This window comes from Alligator mississippiensis, chromosome 3 (genome assembly GCF_030867095.1).
Source record: "Alligator mississippiensis isolate rAllMis1 chromosome 3, rAllMis1, whole genome shotgun sequence".
Classification (NCBI taxonomy): Eukaryota; Metazoa; Chordata; order Crocodylia; family Alligatoridae; genus Alligator; species Alligator mississippiensis.
This window is the reverse complement of record NC_081826.1, coordinates 296,132,890-296,149,834: the sequence shown is the minus strand read 5'-3', so window position 1 is coordinate 296,149,834 and position 16,945 is coordinate 296,132,890.

Genomic DNA, 16,945 nt, shown 5'->3' with positions numbered 1-16,945 from the left:
AATGCTGTTACTGTACTGTGATTATTACTTCCTTTTGGAAGTACTAAATCATGGCGCAGTAACAGCCCATACTGCACTGTATGTGCAGTGCACAGTTATTTTCAGCAGCTACTTCACTGTAGCAGCGTGCTATACCAAGGGAGTGTATCACTACAGCGACATAGCTGCTGGTGATGTGTAGATGCCCATTGACACTACGTCACCGTAGCACATTGCTACAGTGGCATAGCATCTTAATCCCAAATTATTATTCTGTGATGTGATATGAAAGGTTATATTCTGTGATGACAGGTCTTTTCTATGACACGACAGGTCATATTTGCCCTTGTTACGTTGTTGCATAATGAAATAAGGTAAATACAATTATATACATTTCAAAACAAACATAATTGTATTTTTTCCCAAACCATTAAAAAAATATTCTTCTTTCATGCAAAATTTAATCAAAAACAGCATGATTTCACAAAAGCAAAACAACCCCCCAAACCCCTATAAAAACAAAATAATATCTACTAATCTGATTTAATGGTAGTGATTGCTTCAAGTGAAAAGTGTAGGGTTCACTTTGACTTGTGACATTTAGGTAACTGAAAAAACTATACCAAGTTAATCATGCCACAATATTTGCACACTTTACCCTCCCCTTCCTCCTCCCCTCCCCTTCTGCTGATGAGAAAGCCAACACCAAGTTACTTAAATTGAAATGACAACCAGGCTAGTCTGCAATAAAATCAACACCATGCTTACCAAATATATATGAGGTGTATGGTTTCTTGCTGGTAATTAATAATTAAATTATCCTAAGAAGATGCTTCAGTTCTCACTAAAATACACAGACAATTAATGTCTAAGATATTGCAAGCAGCACTTTCACACACACAAATAATAGCCGCTAAATTTAACACAGAAGATTCCCTGCCTTGAAAAAGAAATAAAGCGCTTGAATTTTGTAATCAGCTTGAATAACCTTAAAATTTTCCTTGCCATGAAAAACAAAAATGGGATTAAACGTGAGAAAGCATCATCAAGGGCATGTTCATGTCAATGTATATGCTTGTTATTGCCAAAATATATATATATATATATATATATATATATATATATATATATATATATATATATAAATCATGGGAAAGCAGTGCTATTCAATTAATCTGTGCTGACAAAATATGAAAGAAATTCCCTTTGCACACCCATTTTGCTGAAGTCTGTGACTACTTCACCAGGCCTCACTGGGAAACTGCTTTTGTCAGGAAAATTTGTGGTTGATATGAGCTCATCAACTGGATGAATGGGGCTGACAGTACAGAAAGCTTGCAAACTGAAGGATGAGTTTTCAACATTATCAGTGCTAAAATGTCCGGACACCAGATTGCATAACAACTAGGCAAGCAAATGTAGCAATTTCTTTCTTTTTCTAGTGCAGGAGATGGACAGTTTAATGCACAGGGAGACCTGGAGGTTGTCACAAAAAGATTTTCTCTATGAAGTGTAGTTATTGTCAGTCTTATATTTCCATACTCCAAAACTGGAATCAGTATGCTCAGAACAATTAATTGTGCACTGCAAGTTTTGAGACCTCATGGGTGAAAAAATGTAAATCCTTAAGCTGCAAAACAATGACTCATTGGCCTCAAGGAAGAAACAATTTATTGCCCACACTTCATATTTTAGAGTGACTGATACAATACATCATACCTATGATTAACATACACTGCTGGTATAAATGTAGACAACATATTTGAAACCCCAGGGTCATACTTAGGTTGAATTTTCTCATTTTGTTAGCTTGCTTTGTTTGCAGCTGATACTTTCAGAGAGGACATATCATTACATTCTTTTCCTACTGTTTAGTATTTAAGTACTGCTTATGTTTCCTGTTCACATTGTTGTTCTTATTATTAACATCGTCATGCCCTAAGGGTTCATGGAATGTGCTAATGCTTATGGAGAACATGGCAAGCCGTGCCTGTTTGCACAGGGAAACACAGGGGTTTTTTTAGGTAAAATAGGAACACAACCTTTTTGGAATCGGTAGGATCACTCATCTCATTTCCAAAATTCTCAGTCACGGCGTAGTCGACAAATAATCTGCTTTTCTTACCAAGGCACTAAGTTGACTTCACTTCTGTGACCACATTATAGCATGTTTTTAGCTGTTCCCTGGCAGTGCACTTCGGTGTTGCCCTGGCTTTCTTGTCCAAAGCCATGATGCCTGGTGTTTATATGGAAGGGTCTAGTCTGTGAGGGTTATCACTTCCCAATACATTTTGGTTTCACCATTTTCCAGTACTGTTGGCAGCCTGTACCTGTACCAAGCAGTGACAGCATTGATCTGCTCTTAATAAATGAACCTATGGCTACTGCACCATTTTACAGGGGTGGGCAGGTGAGAACAGGATGGGTTTCGACACTGATAAGTGCAAGGTGCTGCACCTGGGAAGGAGGAACCAGCAGCAGACCTACAGGCTGGAGAACTCCCTTCTCTTCAGTGCAGAGGCAGAAAAGGATCTTGGAGTCATTATTGTTGCCAAGATGAACAGGAGGGCCAACCACACCTTGTCACGCATTCACAGATGCATCTCAAGCAGGTCCAAAGAGGCGATCCTCCCGCTCTGTGCGACACTGGTCAGGCCACAGTTGGAGTACTGTATCCAGTTCTGAGCACCGCACTTCAGGAGGGATGTGGGCAGCATGGAGAGGGTCCAGAGGAGGGCCACCCGCATGATCGGGGGCAGCAGGGCAGGCCCTACGAGGAGAGGCGATGGGACCTGAACCTGTTCAGACTTCACAAGTGAAGTTGGAGAGGGGATCTGGTGGCTGCCTATAAATTTACCAGGGGGGACCTGCAGGGAACAGGAGAGTCCCTGTTCCCCCAAGCACTACCCGGAGTAACTAGGAATAACGGCCACAAGTTGATTGAGAGCAGGTTCAGGCTGGACATCAGGAGGCACTACAGGGCAGCTAGGATCTAGAACCAACTTCCAAGGGAAGTGGTCCTCAGTCCTAACCTGGGGGTCTTCAAAAGGAGGCTAGATAATCACCTAGCCGGGGTCGTTTGACCCCAACATCCTTTCATGCCCATGGCAGGGGGTTGGACTTGATGATTAGCTAAGGTCCCTTCTGACCCTATCAACTATGAAACTATAAAAATATTTTGGCCATGGTATTGTGCCTTTCAGTGTACTCCTGATTAGCCAACCCTGGAATAGACACATGATGGGCTGCATCACTTCACTGATGAGGTGATACGTTGGGGATGTCTATCTTCTGGTTATTTGCTTTGCAGTTCTTTGTCATAACTGTCTGTCCTGGATGGGGCAAAAAAAAGCCTCCTATTTCAACAAAGAGTTGTCTACATCTTAGCCACTCAAAATAATGCTAGGGGTGATTTGGTGTGCAAAGTCGCACAGCATCTTCCACCCCATATTATGTAGGGACCTCCTAAGTAAAATCAAGGCTTCATTGTGTTAGTACTCTACACATCAGGTGAAAGGCAGTCCTGGACCCAAAGATTGGCTAAAGGCTTATAAGAAAAGGAACTACTTGATGCCCAGCTACTCAAGCAGAAAAAAGCAGTGACAGAAGTGGTGAGCATTGGGCTGTGATAAGTTGACCTCCAGAGGTATTTTGGGAAACAAAGAAAGTTTGAAGAGCCCCTCTCACCAAAATTAAGTCCCCAGGGAAATCAGTTTAACTACATTTCACTAGCAAGCCACATAATTGAAATACAGAGAATATGTAAATGGCTTAACAGTACAGGTAAGGCATATCAAGCAAATTCATTATGATAAAATGCTCATCCACCTAAAGAAATAACAGTCTTATTAATATTTGTAAGAAACTAATATTGAAATCTCAAAAAGCCTCTGGGTGATCAGCCTGTTAGGGGAAAGGGCTTCTTACCTAGATTTCAAAACCTATGTTTTTAGGAAGTGCTACCTTTTGTTCCCTTGCAGATGGGCAATTCAGCAAGAATCATCGTTCAAGTCCGAGGAACCAAATTCCTAGATGGACCTGGGTTTTATATTCAATTACTTTTTTCAATTTCAAAAACTTACAAAAGAAGTTTAGCAACTATAAAAAATGTCCCTAGGAAGTTATATAATTAATATTAATATGCCATTTTTATCCCTTATTGCAAGGCTGCCTGTCCAGTAAATCAAGTGTAACTGGTATACAACCTCAGCATGAATTGTAAGCAACACTTGCCTGATTTTATTTTATTTTTTACTTGTCTTCTTTGCTCCTTCAAAACTCTTCTCCCCATAGACATTTTCTCACCTGGTTATTTCTTTTGCCTCTTCCTTTCTTACCCAAACTCTGATCAAGTGGATACAAGAAAATGCTCGACTATATTTCCATGCAGCAGTTTACAGCCTACTAGAGTCAACAGGTAGCAAAGTGCTTAAGATATCTTACAGGGCACATCTCCACATGTCTCTATGGCACCATTGCTACTGTACCGTCATGTAGTGCTTCCTTTTGGAAGTGTTGTAGTTTCATAGTTTTATATGAAACTAGGAGACTTCCAAAAGGAAGCACTAATCGATGGTGCAATAACAATGGCACCATAGCGACATGTATAGATGTACTAAAAGACAGCATAGTAATAGCCTGTACTGCACCATATGTGCCACACACAATTATTTTTAGGCACTACGTCACTGTAGCGGTGCGCTATAATGGAAGACAGTGTCACTACAGCAATGTAGCTGTGGCATCACAGTTTTTGCCCGCGGATGCGTCACGGGTAGACGTGCCCGCTGTGCTCTAGAAGCAGAAGTTCAAGATCTGGTTTGCACTGATGTCAAGGGTTGTCTGCAGTCAACTTAGATATAAGTGTCCAGACTTTTAAGTTGATGAGTCAGAAGTGATTCTGTATGATGCTATCTGTGCGTTGTCTGTTGTTGGCTATAGAAAGTGGCATGGCTTGCCTGACATGCCTTTATCCTTTAGCAAACAATCGAGTTGACATACAAGGAAGGGAAGGGCTTCTTTAGTGTGACTAACAGAACCAAAACTTCTTGATATACACAGCATGCAGAAGAAGGTTCCCAGCCATTCAGCTGCCATATTTACAGTGGTGCTATTCGATCAATGGCCAGTTCAGTTCCTGATGGATTGTGTTGCCAGCTGGAATGCAATCTGAGCAACACTGATATGCAGCCGTATTAGACTGAAGATATGCAACTGAAAGCTGGTGATGTACAATAAAATGATTCTACAGACAGTAAGCAAATGCAGACTGTTGATAAGAAAGCTAGGAAACAAGGACATTATTGCTTGGAGTTTATAGGAGCTGACACACAGTACAGCATGCTACAGGGCAGCAAGGCAGTGCAAGCCATGGAGTTGATCACATGAGTATCCTTAATGGGAGAAAGAGAGAAAGGAGTCAAGGTGAACTCTGTCTAGCTTTCCAATAGAATATAAGGACATGCTTCAAGGAAATGGACACCTAGCAAGGCTAGCTGAGTTGTGTAAATAGATTGTCTTTTGGACCCAATAACACTACTTGAAGTCGGACTTGGATTGCAGATCACAAATAGGAAAATGCAGACATATGCTATCCAGTCACTTGTCTACCGCTACCGTAAGCTATTCAGAGCAGAGGTTGTCCTGCAGTCCCTGGCACAAGAGAGCCTAAATTTTCACTCGATCTCAGATGCTACAGTACTATTAATAATCAGCAATCACCAAAAACAAATTCCCCTACATACCCAGTTTCTGCCATTGTTCCTGCAGGTTTTAAATTGGCTTCAGGGAAGAAGAAAGCGGTATTAAAAATATGAGGGAATGACTGAAAAAACACACACACAAACCGTCTGTGAAATAAGGAAAAAGCAAAGGCCTGAAAGGCCCTTCACATATTTTTTTTTGCCATTCATGGTGTCTCTTTGATCTGTGTGATGCTTTACTCACTCCCCACCTGTGAAATGGGGATAGCAACTCTTCCTCCTCTTGCAGAGGTTACATGTCGATGAATTCATATCCGTACGTGACTTCAAAGAGGTAAAATGCTATATAAATAAATGGCAAAATTAAATAAAACAGTCCCTGCTAGCCAGCATGCTATTGTTTCAAAGGTACAACCGGTGCAGTTAAGATGAAATATTAGCCTTTGAGGAAGGTTAAATTCAGGGAAGATGTCAGAGATGTGTGTTTTGCTAAAGCTGATTAGCGAAGCACTGATGGCAGCAAAATGTGCAGGCGGCCTGTTTAATCATGGCCCAACCAGATGTCCATCAAAAGAGCAGAGTTTACCTCTTTTACATTCTAAACCCCAGATGCCTGTGACAGGAGAGAGCTGATGATTTGAAGCTTGCCACAGTGGATAATCCAGGAGCGACATTTGTGCGTTTAAGTGGTCTGCAGAGAAATTAAACGCAAACCTCAAAGGAGTTCGGCTTGAGCATTACAGCCCTTGGTGTCACAGCACTTGCAGAGTCCCAAAGGATTTTTTAGCAGTCATTTTTTTTTGTTCAAAACAGCTCCTTACCAGCTCTTTTTAATACATTAAAGTGGTTTTGTTTTTAGCCAAAGCTGGATTCAGACCGCTGCGCCTCCCTTCTCCCCGGGCTTTCGGAGCACAGGTCACTGTACTGAATCTCAAACTTGTATCTTTTTGAATCAGATGCCTTGTTTTTCTTTGCACCCATGGAAGGCTGTTTTTACTTTCTCTCCCTCAATTCAGCCTGATAAATATGAAAAAAAAAAAATCTAGGGAACGCTTACTACTTGATTTCAGCTGCAGTGCAAGGGACCAGATAAGGAGGAAAAACGTGTCCAGGCAACCCTTGGTATAAAGACAACATCCACGTAGGTGGTGAAGTGTAGTCCACTTTGCTAGGGGAAACTCATTGTTAAGAGGAAGTATCATCATCTAGGGAGTCAGGAACCCACGGCTTTCATTTCTGAGTCTATCCTTGAGCTGCTGCCCTGAGATATTCTTTGGTCAATACGATTATGCCGTGTGGGGAACAATAGTGCACTCCAAGCGCGCACGCAGTGATTCACAGCTCCTCTCTACAGCGCAGCTCACAAAGAGCAATGTTCTCCAGCTTGAAGCAAAAGCACCAGGCAAGGAATGCATTGAAGGCAGCAGCATCACTTGCTCTGCCTGCCAACCTCATATTTATTTAGTTACTTCTTTCCTGCGGACACAAGCAATGCCAAAGCATCTCACCAGCAGCATGTTCCTGGTGGGCTATGGATTTGGCAATACTGACATAAAGGTGGATGAGCATTCTTGGCTTGAATTATTAGATGTGCATTGCTTCATCCAGGCAACTATTAGATGTGCACTGCTTCATCCAGGCATTTTTTTTTTTTCTCCAAGGTTTACTCCCTGCTGCTGTCAAGCCACTCAGGAGCATCACACGTATTATGCTTTTTTGTTTTCTTAATGCTATACTTTGAGGTGAAGGCATGAGATGCATTTCATGGAAGCAAAAAATACTAAAACAAACAAACACAAACTCAAATTTTCTTTACTAGAGCAATTTTTTTTTTCATTCCAAAACAAAAATAAATAAAAATATTGTATTAATTCCAAATCAGGAAGTCAACTTTTTTCATGGGAAAAAAAAAAGAAAATCTGGAAGAAATGTAATCAGTACAGTCATTTGTTTTGGCTTTTATTTTAAGACTGCCTAGAATAAAAAAAAAAAAAAAATTCAAAACAAAAACAAAATACAGGAACAATTAAGCATTTCATTTTGAAGACGGTGAAAAACCCAGTTTTGGGGGGTTTTTTCCATTTAAATGCTCCATTTTTTGCAAAAAAAATCTCGCCAAGCAATGTGAGTTCTCATAACAGTTCCTATAATTGAAACAATTTTCCAATAGATCTTGTTTGGTTTTTTTATTTGCCTTCTTTTTGTTTCCCACCTCTAAAAGGTAGAAACATTAACTCCTGCATGCCTGACTGTTCTAGTGTCATTTTTCTGACAACGTGCCACAATTTCAAAGATACTCTAGGTTGATTTGGAGTAGAAGAAAAACTCCAGAGAGCAAATAGTGTTTTCCCTCTGGAAAATCGTCTGAGTCACATCAGGTTTCTATCATTCGTGTCATTTTCCATGATGTGCCATGATACATGCTGCAAACACGGCCACTTTAAGTGTTCTTATTTTTTTAAGCCCCAATCACCTGCCAGAATGTGTTATCCTCCAGAGCACTGTCACAACAGATTTCTTTAAAAACATGATTAAATGAGTCACAAAATGTCAAAGGATAAAAGAAATGGGAGGGGGAAAGCATATGATGCTCATTACAGAACTAGAGCAAATCTTCTATAACCTTTGTTAGCAATGACACAAACTATATGACAAATACGCCTATTTGTAGTTTTAAGATATTGGACTATGCCTAAGTATGGTATAAAAAGTTTTAAAGCCAAATAGTGTCTTCAACATTCCCTTTTCTCCACTGTAATGACAGTAAAATTAACTTTGCATTAATATGCTTTTCAACTCTCCCTTACATAGATGTATCAATATAATTATTTCCTTCTACTTATTCCCCTCCCCACCATAGGTAGACAGCTCCAAAGTGCTCTCATAGGTGCGTATGTGGAAATGGGGTGTCTGAGTCACAAAGAACTTTCTAGATCAAGGTCCCCCCCAGGAGCTTCAAAAAGATTTAGAATTTAAATGCTTACATTCATTAAGCATCTCCAATTTCTTCTGAAAAGATCCCCATGGCTAGGTACAGAAATTCAAAAAGCCCAAGGCAGAATTGATCTAAGCTACATACCTTTCTGTAAACGGCATAATTTAGATCAGTAACGAACAGAGCACAGATTCGCCCTTTGGTGGACAGGCAAATTTTAGACCTGGCTTTGCCATTTTTAAACTAGTCAATGTATTTCGAGCGTCTGTTCTGTAACATGTATAGACCGGTTTCTGATTGCTTACACTGGTGAACGTGACTTGGTCAACAAGCCAGATCAGCCATTTCTTGTCTAAACTTCTTTGTGAGCCAGATCAATACCGGGAGATGCCTACAGTCCACCTAAACCCTCTATTCCTCAGATGCCAATGGAAGATGCTTAACGACTGACCTCCTCGCTGGGCTACTGGGACATGACCTGTCTTGGTTCAGTCTTGCATGGCGGGCTTGCCGGCTTGCAAGGGCTGCAAGCGATTGGTGGGGCCAATCAGGTGAAGGCAGGGGAAAGCCTTGCCCCACCTCTACCCCAGAAGAGCTGGACCTGATTGAGAACTATACCCCGCCTCCCTTCCTGATTGGTCCATTTGCAATCCAGGGGAGGAGCCTCTGGAGGGGATAAAAGAGTAACGTGCCTGGCATACGGGTGTCTGCATTGAGGGACAGCAAAGAGGACGGGCAAAGAAGAGCTGGTAGAGCTGGCCAGTGGGATGGAGCTGTTGCCCTTTAGAGCTTGAAGACTCCTCGCTGGTGCAAGCCAGGTCTGAGAGGGACTGAGACCTTAGGAACTGCATGAGGCAGTTTGGGTTTCCAGCCCCTGGCACAAGGCCAGGAACTCAGTGCATGGATGGTGCACACTGGGTCTGGGAGTGGACCAAGATGATGGGTGCTCGAGGCGGCTTGGGTCTCCAACTCATGTCACAAGGCCAGGCAGCAGTGCACAGGCCAGTGCACACTGGTTCCAGGAGTGGATCAAATCCTGGGAGCCACTTGAGGAGGCTCAGATCTCCAACCCATGGCACGAAGCCAGGCAGCAGTACACAGGCCAATGCATGCTGGGTCCAGGAGCAGACTGAGATCCTGGGAGTTGCTTGGGGAGGCTTGGGTCTCCAACCCCTGGCACAAGGCCAGGCAAGAGTGCACAGCCAGTGCACAGAGTGGTCTGAGCAGGACCAAGGCCCTGGGAGACACTCGAGATGACTCGGGGCTTCAACCCCCAGCATGAGGCTAGGCACTCGGTTCAAAAGTATTGCATGGAGGGTCCGGGAAGGAACTGAGCCCTTGGAGCTGCACAAGGCAGCTTGGGTCTCCATTCCCAAACAAAAGGCAGAGTCCTTAGTCCACGTGTCGGTGTACAGGGCCCCAAGCGGGCTGGCAGCCTAAAGAGAGCTCGAGGCAGGTGGGGCCTTGGCGAGGGAGGAGGAGACTTGCCTGGGGAGATGAGGACCCCCCCTCCCTCCCTGGACCTCCAGAGTTGTGAGTTACCAGGGAAGGGGATTCCCACTGGGGAGGGGGAACTTTCCCCGATCAGTGAGACTGACCACTGGACTGGAAACCCAGAAGGAGATGGCTCCCTGGGTTTGGAGGCTACCTTCTTGGGCTAATGAATGGCCCTGATCACTGGAGTGCAGCCACTGCTTCAGGACAGCCTGGGCTGCTCCTTGGACTCAGTTACAGCATTCGATTATATTTTGATATTAATGTGCCTTATATTTTATGAATTAGCACCTCATGTTTTGTGGTTTGTATTTTAATAGAGTTCAAGATTGTATGTGCTTTATTGAAACCCTTATACTGGCTCTTTTATATTACGCACCTGTATTCTGAGTGGTGGTAAAGGATTGTATATATACATTGCAAGTAGTTCTATGTCGTGTGTGTGTGTGTGAGTATATATATATATATCACACAAATATACATATACATACACATATATACATACATATATATATATTCCTTCCTATGGTTCATTGTATTAACAAATTTGTATATGAAATAGTTAAGTTCACAGAGTGTCCCGCCTTGGCTGTATAGGGGAAGGAGGGAAACTGCGTGCACTCAGCAGTTTCACCCCATGGCACATCTTCCCAGCTAACCTTTCCCTTCAATTGGAGAGGAAAGTATGCAACCAGGTACTACTCGGGTTATACTTGTATTTTGGCTGCCAAGTGGTCCAGCTTCAACAGGAGGGGTGGGGAATGCATACACCTGGGTGGTTCTACAGCTTTGTGTTTAGGGCACTTGCATGGAAAATAGGGTATACGGGTTTAAGTCCCCTCAGGCTGAGTAGTGCCTCCGTCCTGGGTTTCTCAATGCCTGGGCAAGAGCTCTGTCCATCAGGTTTTTAGGCAAAAAAGCGTGTGGCCGCACCAGTGCTGTACATGTGATAACATGGGGGCACTGTATTTTTATATAAGGCAATCCTACAGTCAGGTAGGAATGCTGGTTCAGTAGACACTGCTCCTCTCTGTGCTGTGGACCCAGGGAAACAAAGAAGACACTTAATACACAGTTGAGAGGGAGGAACCTAATCTCTGAGGAGGGGCAGGAGTTCACATGCAAGTCTAGTCTTAGTAATTCCTATTATCTTGCTATAACTGCTCAGCACCTAGACACCGTGGATAGCCCTTGGGAGGCACCTATATATCTCTCTTTATTGTGCAGGGATCCTAGGTGTCTAGCACTATCGATTTAGATCAGGATCCTGGGGCAATTCACCTTGTTTAAAGATGCTGCCTAAGTGGGGGTACCTACAAGATTTGGCCCTGTGTCTTCCTTGAAGAACAGGGTCTTTTTTTTTTTTTTTTTTTTTTTTTGTACATGGAGATAGTTATCTCAATGTAAAATATTATTGGGGTCGAGATACTAGTCTTTTTTACATCACTGCAGCTTGTCAAGGTCAATTCTATATTCCCCACCAGGGGCTGACCTTGACTACCTACATCAAAGTAAAAACTGCTGTGCTTTGTCTCCACTAGAATTTTACAACTAGGATTTTACATTGAGATAGTTATCTTGATGTAAAAAAGGTATTCCTTTTTTTTTTTTTTTTTTTTTTTTTTTGAGATGAAGATATACCTAGGGAATAAAAAGTCACGAGGAGGATTAGTGCCTTAGCTAACATTTCAAAGCCAGTAGATAGGAGATCAAGGAACTGGTTTCTAGTATGCTTCCTTTCAGTGTTGTGGCTTAGCTGGCTTTTTCTGTGTATGCACAAAAAAATAATTAGAGGGTTTCAGTATAATTCGACAACACATTTTTTGATGTTACTAAAAACATGGCGTCCAATTCTCTTAGTTACGCAAATTTAGGCTCAAGGTCTCCTTTAATAAGTTGAAGAATTATTGGGGTCTAATAAAATGAAAGAAGCTCTTTTGGGTGTTTTCATCATCACCACTTTAGTTTCCAGTTATTTCCAGAAGTACCAAGGATGTTCCAGTGAGTAACATCTAAAGAAGAAAAAAACAAGTGCAAAGCCCATCTCTAACATAGCTTACATGGGAGACATTCCAAATCACTAGGCACTTCTGAAAATATAGGCTAGTTATAAACTAAACTAAACTAAACTAAACTAAATGGAAATAAAAAGGTAAGATCTATAAAAGTGGGACACTGCAGTAGTATGAGAGAGAAACATGGTGGTCCTCTTGTTAAGGCCATAGTATGGGAGTTGACAGAAAGAGGCTCAGTTCCCTTTTTTTCTCATTGACTTCTTACATGATTTTAGGCAAAGGACTCGGGCCATTTCTAGGCTACAGACTTATGGGACCGGTCAGGAGTATCCTTAAATGCTCCCTGATGCTCTGTCCAGGCCACATCCAAAACCTGAAACAGGATAGCTATGCTCACATGGTATTGCAAGCAGGAAAGTGTTGCAGGGGGACAGTCCTAATAAACCCACCGACAGCACCTCATGAACGTACCTACTCTTGTTCTACAGTGACTTGAAGATGTTGACCTGCTCTTACTCTCTCGGTACTTTAGTTCCTTATCTGTAAAGTGCTTCCCCACAGCAAGGCTTTTAATGGAATTATCCTCATGACTGTGAGATGCTAAGATACAATAATAATGGCGAGCATTTCAATATTATACATTTATAAACTAGATATTGTTTCTGAATAGCTATAGACTATTTTTGTTGCAACCTACATGACAAGAAGCAGAATCTACTGGAAAGACCGATTTCAAAAGATGGGAATGGGAATAAATGTACTGGAGTCCTACAGGCATCCTACGCACAGCACCAGATAGCACCTGAAACAAAAAGATCCATTTGGTGCCACATACCAGTTTGAAGGTTTGCTGGAGGTTGTTCAACTGGTGCATACAAAAGTCACACAAGCACCCATAAAACAACAGTCGAATGAGCAAACAATAAAACCGAACTGCAATATGCAGTTAAATGACGAAGAGAGGCTGTAGTGTACAACTTGCTTAGGTAAGAACTTTAAGCCCAGTGCCATCCCATTATGATTAATGCGTGCACATGAGAACTTTATGAAAAAGATAATTAATTGATGGTGTTTCTAAATGATGCCATTTTAGGCCTGTTTGGATTCTTTCCCTCCCTGGGGGAACCAGATGACCACACTCTGTTAGTTTAAACAAATGAACGTTTAATGGTTGCCTTTCTGCTGGCCAAGTGGAAAAAGGGAAACATTTATCAACAGAAGGAAGGAGGAGAAAAAAAAAAAAGGAGATCAAACAACCTGTTCTTCTGGGATGCAGGTCCAGCAAAGTGCTTACAGAGATGGGAAAACAGTTGCAGTTAACGTGATGAACTCTCTTCAAGTGCTCTTTAATATATGGAGATGGCAGATCCTGTGACTGGGGCATTTTATCTACATTGTTTCCTAAAATACACCAGACAGAAAGGTTAGTGTAATTACTTACATGCCCAAAATACACTCACACGAGGAGCATGAGCTTGGTATACTCCTTTTCTCGTGTATATAAACAGTAAATACACTGCCCTTTGACATCCTCAGCATTAGTTTCATTTTTTATGAAATCATCCAGATGATTTCTGAGTGCTGTGAGAGCAGCACAGCAAGTTGGAAAGCAAGATTCAGGATTTCAGGATTCTCTTTCTGCCCCTGAGCTAGACAAACTGTAAGATCTTGGTCACATCGCATAGGCAGGGATTTTTAAAGTATTGAAGAGTCCAACCCTCATGAAATATTAATGGTATCTGGGTTAGCAATGCCAGCCTTAAACCTTAGGTACATTGATTTATCCATTTGTAAAACTGAAGCTTAGAGATAAGTCATGAAGGCCTATGGTAAAAGGACTTCTGCTGTATAGCAGTTGGTCCATATTATTGTTATAAATACCCACAGTCGTGTCTACACGTACACTTTAATGCACATTAGCCTATTTTAATGTGCATTAAAGTGTCACCAAAAAAAAATGCGCTTTCATTAATGCACATTAAAAAGGCTAATGGGCCTTTTTCTAGTACCTCACAATGGAGGTACTAAATTTAAGGTGCATTACCAAAAGTGCATTACTGTGTAGCCGCGCTCACTCAAACACATATACATGTATACGGATATATACTATATGCATATATAGGTACATATATATACATATAAAGGAGATTTAATAGTTTTCAATATATCTCTCATATATACCTTTGAAAAGGATTTGTAATAGAGCTGCAAAATTAACAGAATTTAAGTTGACTGGCAGATCCAAAAATACATTTAAAGAAATGTTTGGAGTTCTTTTCTGTAAAAAAACGAACCTTTTTTATTTGGATTGAAAATTGTACTCTGAAATGAAATATTTTGTTTTAAGTTACCTTCTTTAATACATTTGAGGGAAATGTCAATATTCAGGTTTCTTTTGAAACAGGAAATCAAATTGTTTCATTTTAGAAATTGTGACATCGTTTGAACTTTTCAGAATATTATAATGATTTTCATTTTGTTTAATTTCTTCTTTTTTTTTTCCTATTTTTTTTTTTTTAAGGAAACTGAAACAAATTTATTAAATGCTTTGGTGCTGTACAAGATGCATTTTTTCCACCAAGAAAGGTTTTGTCCAAAATATTCTTCACTGTTCTACTTTACATATTTTAATTAAACAAGCATGGAGAGTGGGTATCATATAAAATGACCTCTGTAAACTCCCATGATACAATGTATTTGGAGTTTCTCTCTTATCTGATAATAGTAATGTCCTGTTTCTTGCACAATCATTCTTTCCCTTTAACCTATTCAGCCCCCATGACCGTCAAGAATGCCGTCCATTTCCAGAATGTATTTGCTCCAACTTAGCCAAGTTTTCCATTACGCCTATAGCCAATAATAAGAAGAATTTATTTTAAAGACGATAGCAGTTTTCCTTCCATAGGATCCCAAATTTCTTGAAAATCTCATCAGTCTTTCCCTGGAACTCCAGGCATGTCTGGAGTGGAGCATGGCAGCTGTTAACAATAAAAGCTATGCCGTTGCCTAGTTTTGAACAGCAATTTTATGAGAACTTTATACCACATAAGCAATTTAAGTGCTTAGTTTTATGTCCATTACTTCTAAGACCAGAGTATATTCCTCATGTAATCTTGAGGCACTGGCTACAGTCCACTTCCTAGAGAAGAATGCCACCTATTGAAAGAATCACCAGCACCACTAAACGTAAAGCCTGAGGTTTCCCAGTGTTGAGCTGGTCATTTTGAAACGACTAGAACTGACATTTTCAGACATTTCCCCTTGTTTAGGATGTCCGGCTTGAGGTAGTAGCAGTCTGATTGTAAGAAGTCCTGACCACTTTACCTTCCATTCAAAAGCAAAAGGAGGCTTCAGGTACTCAGACTCCCTAGAACACGGTCCTAGCTGAGACCCAATTTTTAGCGGCCCAAAAGAATGAGCAATAAGCTGAGTTCGAACATTGGGCTCTGGAGCTAAATTAAGATTCAGATCCATATTTCTAATTCAGGCCCGCCTGTGTCCACAAAACAACAGAGAGGTTTTGCCGACAGGAGAACAGCCTTTTACAACCTTGCATTTTCTGCCCTGCTCCAAGGTTCCCTTCTTTAAGTCAAATGATCGGATGCAACACTGCTCCAGTTAGCAACGTATGCCAGATGCTTAGCCAATTCCTTCTGCTAACTACATTTTCCCTGTGTAAATTATGGACATGCTAACCTATTTAAAACATAACTCAGGTGACTGGCGAACCATGGCGGCTGCCAGCTCCTCAGATAAAGAGGATCCACTTACTCATCTGCTCTGTCTCCATCTGCCTGCTAAATTTGGATTGACTGCTCCCTGTCCAGGCTGATAGCAGGGGCATCTGACTGAGAAGATTTCCTTTGTACACCCTTTCCCCCCCCCCCCTTCAGATACGGCACAACTGGTTTGTTGTGTGGAGTGTGTTAAGCTGATGTGACATGATGTAAGATGATCTGCCAAGGCACGTCAGAAATTAAAAAGAAAATATTCTTTCAGACTGGAATTCCTCATGTGATTTTTATTTCCTTGGGCTTCTCAGAGATTGAGTATTGAATTGCTCAACTGCAGCCCGTGGATAATTTAATACCGGAACATTCCTCCTAGTGTGAATTACAGCCACATTTGACTTGTTCGACAAGGCCCTGCACATATTGTCTCAGGCCTTATCTATTTCATGGGAATCTTGTAAATATCGATTGATGAAATCCCAAAGAAATCTCTTTGTACAAATGTGGTTTTTTGAAACACATTGAAAAGGAAGAGACTAGTCATCTTTCTTTCTGTCCACTACAGTGCACAGACATTACAAGGAAGTTTGAGACAAGTGAGCAAATCCTCAACTGATCTAAATCAGTGTTGCACCATTGACTTTAATGAAACTTTGTCCATTTTCACTGCGCTGAAGATCTGGTCCCCTTTATTCACATTTAATTCCCCCCTTTGAAGTTAATGGCATCTTTTCAACTTAAAAAAATAATCACAGACCTATTTTTCCTCCCACTTTCATCAGCATAAATCAGCTACAACCCCATTGAAACCAACTGAGTTAAGGGGAAAGTGAGATAATAATCAGGAACTTCATATTTATAGAATTTTTTTTTTCCTGTTGAAGCATCCTCAAAGAATAAGTCTGCATTAAATGCTGCCATCTGTAGTGCAGAATGTGGCAGCTGTTCAATAACCCTCTACAGTGACTTGGGATAGGAAAAATACCATATCAAAATGGAAGCATGGAGAGAATTTTAGGTAAGTGGGAATTGGGCTTTATACCTAAGCAGATACTTGTGAGAGGTACACTTAAGCCATTAATAGCTAGC